Below are 8,087 nucleotides of genomic sequence, written 5' to 3'. Positions count from 1 at the left end.
ATAAATAAATAAATAAATAAATAAATAAATAAATAAATAAATAAATAAATAAATAAAATCTTAACCAAAAACAAAAACAAAGCGGGTCTGACTTTTCCACTAGGCAAAATGCCTAGGGCCCCACAATACTTTCACGGGCCCACAAAATTGTTTTAATTTCTTTTATTTTTAAAAATTTTTAAAAGATTTTATTTATTTATTTGAGAGTGAGAGAGAGAGAGAGCGCAAGCACAGAGGGAGAGGGAGAGAGAATCAGACTCCCCGCTGAGCAGGGAGCCCGATGCTGGTCTCCATCCCAGGACCCTGGGATCACGGCCTGAGCCGAAAGCACACGCTTAACCGACCGAACCACCCAGTGGCCCCTGTTTTAATTTGTTTTAAAACCAGAAGAAAGAAATTAAATTCTAGGTCAAAGAAAATGTATATTTAATATTAATATATTTTCTTAAAAACCAATGCACACATAAAATACATGTTTTTTGTTTTATGGATCAAGAGGCCAACGAAGGCAAAAGTGTGCCTAGGGTCCACGAAGATCATAATATAGTCACGGGACGGGCGGGGACGCTGTTCCAACAACCCAGGTTGGGAACGGCTGCGACTTCAGACTCGGGGCGCACGTTGTGGGCCAGAAGCTTTGGTCGGAGTCGGAGGGCGGTGCGCAAGACGGGACAGCAGGGCCTGGAACTGCGCCTGCGCCAGCGCCAGCGCCTGCGCCTGCGCGGAGGGCTTCCATGCTGTGCCAGCCGGGTGCTCCCTGGCTTTGCTTCCCTGAATTCTTCTCATCAAGTTTTATTTAACTCTCCAGTTTTAAATCACCTTCATTTGTTCCCTAACAGTGTCCCAAAGTCATCTATAAAATTAAATGCTAAAAATTTCATTGGTTTTGAGGGCATTATTTCGTAATGACATTCTACCCTATACCAAAGCTTTCTCTTAGGTTTTACAGACGTGGTTGATGGCGAGTTTGGCCGCTGAGGCGGAAGGAGGGTCCCTCCGAGCGAGCGGGTGGGCGTGAGGGCCGCCGAGCTGGCAGTTACCGCGGAAGTGGGGGCGGGGGCGGCCCCTTTCCGGACCTTGGCGACCGGGAGCCGCCAGGTCAGCGGGGCGGGAAGGAGGGCTGAGGGCGGGCTGCGGGCGCGGGCAGCGCGGGGACTGGAGAGGCCTCGGCAGCCGTCTCGCCGCGTTAGGACCTCAGTTGTGGGCGCGGACCCAGACACCGGGCGAATCTCGGCATCCTCCCAACCGACGTGAAGGCGTTGGAGGAACCTGCGGGGCTCGAGTCTAGGCCCCTGGTCCACGCGGGCTCGGAGGATGACCCCGGAGAAGGAACCTGTGAGGACCGGGCGGAGTAGTCGCCAAGAGGCCAATTGCGGAGCAGCAGATTTGGGGGGAAAAGGAAAAAGTCTCCCTTCCTCCAGGCTGTGCAGTTTTCCTTCGTCGCAGTGGACAGCTGCAGAATTTCTGGAATGGGGCGGCGGGGGGCATGATTCTCCTGGGAACCTTGAGCGTGAAATTGTATTTGGGTAACCGTTTACACTCAGGCTCACAAAACGTTAGGTCTATTAGAAAGAGAGGAGGAGGTGGAGAGGGAGGGAGAGAGGAAGGAAGAAAAGAAAAGGAAAAAAAGAATGGGAGGGGTTTCTGGAGGACTAAACTATGAGTGCTTGGAGAGCTAGGAGGCTTGGCTTGGCATTAAGCAACCCCCCCCCCCACACACCCCGTCCGTTGTTAGGACTGGTTTCCTGCCCACTTTGAGGAGTGTGGCGGGCTCTTTTCTGCTTTCTCTCGCGAGCCACCCCAAGCGTTTTCCAGTGCTCTGCTCTTCTCCCTTCCTTTCTCCTGTTAACTTCTGCTCACCCGACCCTGGCCGGGCGGTGTTAAATCACTGCAGCCCGGTAGGGATCCTCGTGCGGAGAAGGGAAGTAGAAAAATTGCTTCCCTTTTCGTGGTACTCATTTGGAGCCAAAAGTGGGAGAGCTTTTCCACAACAGCTCCTGAATGTGCCCGCGCCGGTGCGCGGCTCGGAGCGTGACAGTGGGGGTAGTGGGGAGCTAAGACGGAACGCCCTGCACTCGGAGGATGACCCCGGAGGAACCTGTGAGGACCGGGCGGAATAGTCACCAACTTATAAAGCTTTACAAGTTGCAGAGGAGGCTCACCCCGTCCTCAATAATTTTCCCGTCTTTCTTTCTATAGCATATTTTCCCGGAGCCATTGTGATGGATCGAATAAAATAATAAAGCATGGTTCATCTGAATGCTTATAGGAAAATAAGTATTGTACTAATATATGAGTTAATAGAGACACATTAAAATTTTTATTTGTGTAAAAATATGGGTATATATTAGTATATATATAGAAAAAATATATTTTCAGGGCACCTGGGTGGCTCAGTCGGTTAAGCTTCTGACGCTTGGTTTGGCTTAGGTTACCATCTCAGGGTGGAGAGATCCAGTCCCACGCTGGGCTTCGTTGCTCAGTGTGGAGTTTGCATGAGATTCTGCCTCTCCCTTTGCCTCTCCCCTGCTCTCTCTCTCTTCTCTCTCTCAAATAAATAAAATCTTAAAAAAGAAAATACGTATTTTCAGATGAAATAGAGAAATCAAACTGTAAGGGTAATCTTGAATATTATCTTTCAGTTTATAAGAAATTTCTATGAAATTTTGCACAAAATTTGCATTAATTTTGTAACTAAAATGTCATTATTGATCTTAGGCTTCAATCTTTTTAAAAAATTTTTTTTCTTTTATTTTTTAAAGATTTTATTTATTTATTTATTTATTTATTTATTTATTTATTTATTTGAGAGAGAGCAGGGGGTGGGGGATGGACAAAGAGACTCTCCTCTGAACTGGGAGTGGACTGGGGGCTGGATCCCAGGACTCTGAGATGGTGACCTGAGCCAGTCAGATGCTTAATTGAGCTACCAAGGTGCCCCAAGCTTAAAATGTCTTTTAGTTTCTCCCCTATGTACATGAAATCTGGAATTTCTATCTGCACCCATATAAATAAATTTTTTATGTTTCATGTTCTGACCTTCTTGATATAGTACTGTTAGAATTCATTTCCATACACATTCCAAAGGTTTCTGCCAATATAAATTATCTACCCATTGCAATTGTTTTGATATATGAGCAATAAATCCAAATTTAGATTTTACAGTTGTCCTTTTGGGGCATTCTAGTATCTGCATCTAGTTATGGGTTTGGAATGAGTTATGATGGTTATGACTTGAGGCTAATTGACATTCTTCTAGAAGCTAACTTTCTCAGGTGAGATCTCAGTGTCTTTAATCAAGAAAGGGCTAGCCTTGGGGCGCCTGGGTGGCTCAGTCGTTAAGCACCTGCCTTCGGCTCAGGTCATGATCCCCAGGTCCTGGGATTGAGCCCTGCATTGGGCTCCCTGCTCGGAGGGAAGCCTACTTCTCCCTCTCCCACTCCCCCTGCTTGTGTTCCCTCTCTCACTGTATCTCTATCAGTCAAATAAATAAATAAATAAAATCTTTAAAAAAAAAAAAAGAAAAGAAAGAAAGGGCTAGTCTCCTCAAACAGAGGAGGAAGTTCAGAAAGATGTGGAGATTCAAAGTTCTTATATTTACAAAGAGCCACCGAAATTAACCCATTTGAATCCAGAGAGTTCCATTACTTGCTAATCAATCCCACTGCTTGCACATGAGAGGTGTGGTGAAGATGTGAATTCATCTTATATTTTAATTCTGCCTCTAAAAGGATCAAAATTGGGGTCTGATTTTTGGCTCTCTCATCACTGTACCTATAAGAAATAAGGCTTCTCGGGGGAAATCGGAGGGGTAGACAAACCATGAGAGACGATGGACTCTGAAAAACAAACAGGGTTCTAGAGGGGAGGGGGGTGGGAGGATGGGTTAGCCTGGTGGTGGGTATTGAGGAGGGCACATTCTGCATGGAGCACTGGGTGTTGTGCACAAACAATGAATCATGGAACACTTCATCTAAAACTAATGATGTAATGTATGGGGATTAACATAAGAATAAAAATTAAAAAAAAAAAGAAATAAGGCTTCTTTCAGGGCCATTACTGAAGTTTCTGGTTCAAAAAATTTAAAACCATGAATCTTTTTTTGTTTTTGTAAATCCTGCAATTCAGTGGAAGTAGGCATCACACCCTACAGTTATTGTATCCCTCAATCCCATCAAAATGGTCTGTAGAGACGACCAATTAGACGTCCAGTATTTTGACTTCAGTAGATTCTTCACTACAGAAATAAAAAGTTATAACCTGTCAACCGTGTTTCAGTAGAAATGAAGCAGTCATCATGTTTTAGTTTAGCAAATTCACAAATCAGCACTTATCATCTAGGGTTATGCTTATTTCTAGATCTGAGAACTAATTCTAAATTCTCATTTTTAAATTGTTTTCTGAAACCACTCCTGGTCACAGTTACTCTGCCTGTCAAGAAAGAGAAAGCAGCCAATGCTGTGTGAGCCTAACTGTGTTCCTATTACATTGCAAAGCCCTAAGTGGCATGACTTTTTCCTGCCTCGGATCCAAGCAAGGGTGCCTTCCACTTACAAAGACTAACTGCAGCTCTGTTGGCAAGGAAAATTTGGAAATGTAGTTTTCAGATGTCTAGGCCTTACCGTTCAAGGAAGAAGACAGAAGATTAATTGTGGCTGAGTACAGAAGTAGCCAAGCCAGCCACACGGTAAAATAAAAATCTGGTGAGTCTTAAAACATCACACTTAACAAATGCAATGCATTATCCTGTACTAAATACAGGATTACAGAATTTTAAACATCTTAAAAGTTGGGACATGACAATTTTCACTCCTGTCCATGAAAAATGGTGACTATAGGTACAATGTCAGTTCAAGGAAATATCTAATGTGTAAATCTGAGGATCCTTGTGAGTCTGAGGCCTTGGCCAAATGGTCCCTCTGCTGACATCCCCCCTCTCTTGACCCCAAGCCCACCCATCTGATTAGCTTTTAACTTAGTCCTTTGAGTGGGCTCTTGGAACCAGGAGCCTGTTTCATGGGACATTTTGGTTAATCTTTGTTGAGTTTTAAAAAATGTATTTTTTCAAAAGTGGTTATCAGAGGATAGCATATAACTTGTAATTAGAGGAAAGCTTTCTGATATTCAGATATCAGGGACTCCTAACTAAAACTCTGCTCTGTTAATTAAACAAACAAACAAACAAACAAACAAACAAACAAACAAACTTGACTCTGCATTCTAGTTCCTACCTCTGACCCTGCATGGTTATTCCCCGCCCCCCAAGTGTTTTCTTAGTATGATTCCTTTGCAAACATGTATGATATTAAGCTGGGTTCAGGGGGAATTCACTCTGGAAACAGAACACCTCTCAGATTTACTCTGAATGAGACTCAAGTCCTCCATAGGCTCACTCTAAACTAGAAAATGCTAGAAATATTTCAGCCATTCCAGGTGCTCCAATCTAGGAACATTCAAGTCAAATCTTCAGAACAATTTGTGGCCGAGTATATGCATCCCTTTCTTGCTATACTCCCACCTCTGATGGGTACACCACTCCCTTGTCTTGAAATACAAGGTAGTACCAAAGATACACACATCTATATCTCCTGCTCAGACTCTGATGCTACAGGCCTGGATTCCTCATTTACTGAACAGCAATTTTGGATGTCTTCAGACAACTCTAAATAAGCCTGCTCTTCCTTGGGCATTTCTTGTCTTGGCCAGTACTTAGTCTTAAGTATTAACCAGAAAAATACTTAGCTTAGTACAATTCAGAAACCTCGGAGAAATTTTATCTTTTTATCCTTTCTTCCTCCCTTCCTCCTTCTTTTTTTGATTTTATCTATTTATTTATTTGACAGAGAGAGAAACAGCGAGAGAGGGAACACAAGCAGGGGGAGTTGGGAGAGGGAGAAGCAGGCCCTCTGCTGAGCAGGGAGCCCGATGTGGGGCTGGAGCCCAGGACTCTGGGATCATGACCTGAGCAGAAGGCAGATGCTTAACGACTGAGCCACCCAGGTGCCCCTTCCTCCCTTCCTCCTTAACAATAATCCTAACTTCAGAGGAGTGATTACTTAGTGCCATATTACTTGTCACCTTCCTGATAAGCTCTCCCCTTTCCCAGGAGAAGTTGTAACTTTCTTTTCACTTTCCTGAGCAGATGTTCCAGGTTAGTCCATCCAGAAAGGTTCCCTTTGTGTTTCCTACATTTTTTTTTCCACTTTTGTTCACGTATATATATATATATTTTTTTCTGTAAAATGTCCTGGTTCTTCCATAACTTATAAACATGATTTATACTGAGGGATGGGTGGGAAAGTGGGCGGGGGCAGACTGACTGGGGATGGGGAAGCTCTTCTTCTTCCTGCCCCCTCAGGGCCGGGCCCAGGGCCCTTTGGGGGGACTCGGATACCCCAACACCTCCCTGAGGTTGTCTGGCCGCCTCTGCCCCTGGTGCTCAGAATCTGGCGTGCCCCTCGATTCTGGAATCCCTCCCGGGACTCCAGGCCCACTAGGCACCCTGCCCCTAGTGCTCTGAATCCTGAAGCGCCCGTGGTTCCAGAATCCCCCCCCTCAGCTGCTCGGGTGATGGGTCCCCTCCTTTCCACTGCTCCCCTGACCCCCAAGGAGGGAGGGAAGGGAGGGGGAGGAGGGCTCAGGTCTCCCCTCCGTGGCAGGGGGAGGGGGAAGGGGGATCTGGAGGAGGAAGGGTGGAAGGCGGGGGCCAGGAGGGGCTCAGCCAATGGTGAGGCCAAAGCCGCACTGGAACTTGTTCTTTTGGTGATTCAGGAAGGCCCCAAGGGCCAATGTCAGGGGCAGAGGTGGGAGCTTCTTCTCCAGTGTGGCGCCCACGATCCAGTTGCTGTCCACGGAGCCTTTGAAGAGGAGGTTGGCCTTGGGCAGGTCCAGCTGGTACCCGAAGGAGACGCTGGTGTCCTGCATCCTCGTGCTGGCCTCGAACTCCACACCCACCTGCAGCTGGTCGCTGGCTTTATGATAGTAGGTGGCATGCATGCCCGCCTGGCCCAACGTTACTGTCGCCAACCAGTTGTTCAATGTGTACTTCCCAGCTAGAGACATGACAGTGCCTTCCTCCCCAGGCCGCCGGTGGTAGACAAGCTCCCCACCCAGGGCCAGACACTGCGTGATGCTCTGGAGGTAGTGGGCCACGAGGATTCCTGAACCCACCAGGACGTCTGGGTTCCCCAGGGTGACGGCTGCTGTGAAGTCAGAACCCCGGTACTCCCCGTCCACCTGCCAGTTCACGAACTTGGACTGCTGGGTCTGGATGGCCATCTTGGACCGGAGGCCAGGCCCCAGCTGGTGAATGACCTGAACATTGAGGCTGCCACTGTTGTCCATGTCACCCACCAGCAGGGGGAATGCCTCTGTGGGACTCAGCTGCTTTGTTCCCACGTACGTGACCCCGAAGTGGTAGTTGGACTCCCCAGTTGTGCTGAGGGCCACTGTGTGGCTTACCTGGAAATGGTTACTCAACCCTTTGTTGACTGTGAGCTTGACACTTCCATCTGAATGGGAAATAGCTCCTTGCATTTCGGGTGGCACTCCTCGAACGTGCCGGGGTTGGGCAGGCAGCCGCAGGCCCCATCGTCCGCAGCACCGGGGGTCCGTTCCGAACCTCGACCCGCGCCAGCCCCAGCGCCCAAACCGCCCCCGAGCGGCGGCAGCGTGAAGCCAGGAGGAGAGGGCGGCGGCGGCGGCAGTCCCACGAGGGCGGGCGCGGGAGGTGGCGGCGGCCCTGCCGGCGGCGAGCTAGCGGCCAAGACGTTCCCCATGGTCGCTGGCGGCAGCGCCCGCACCCGGCCTGGGCTCCGCTCCCACCCCGCGCCTGTGTTTCCTACATTTTAGGGACAGCAGAATCTTCTCACAGGGCCTCCTGGGATTCCAGTTAATACCAGAACATTCATGGATTTGGATTATACTGTGAAATCTGAACTCTGCTTTCACAAGACCAGGTTCATACTGTCCCCAAGTAACACTGCTGTTCTCCCACAGGGAGACATGCAGTTTTCAGCCAAGAGTTTATTAGGAGTTAAAATTGGATGCACTCGGGGCACCTGGGTGGCTCAGTCGGTTAAGCGTCT

The 8,087-nt window shown here is 47.9% G+C and overlaps 1 pseudogene; it reads right to left on the bottom strand.

Annotated features, from left to right (window-relative positions):
• Positions 1–6,665: 6,665 nt before the first annotated feature.
• Positions 6,666–7,787, bottom strand: LOC118006466 (annotated as a pseudogene).
• Positions 7,788–8,087: the final 300 nt, after the last annotated feature.

The sequence above is a fragment of the Mirounga leonina genome, unplaced genomic scaffold (assembly GCF_011800145.1).
Source record: "Mirounga leonina isolate KUSES-001 unplaced genomic scaffold, KU_Mleo_1.0 Mir_97, whole genome shotgun sequence".
Classification (NCBI taxonomy): Eukaryota; Metazoa; Chordata; class Mammalia; order Carnivora; family Phocidae; genus Mirounga; species Mirounga leonina.
This window is presented reverse-complemented; position numbering and strand designations above follow the sequence as displayed.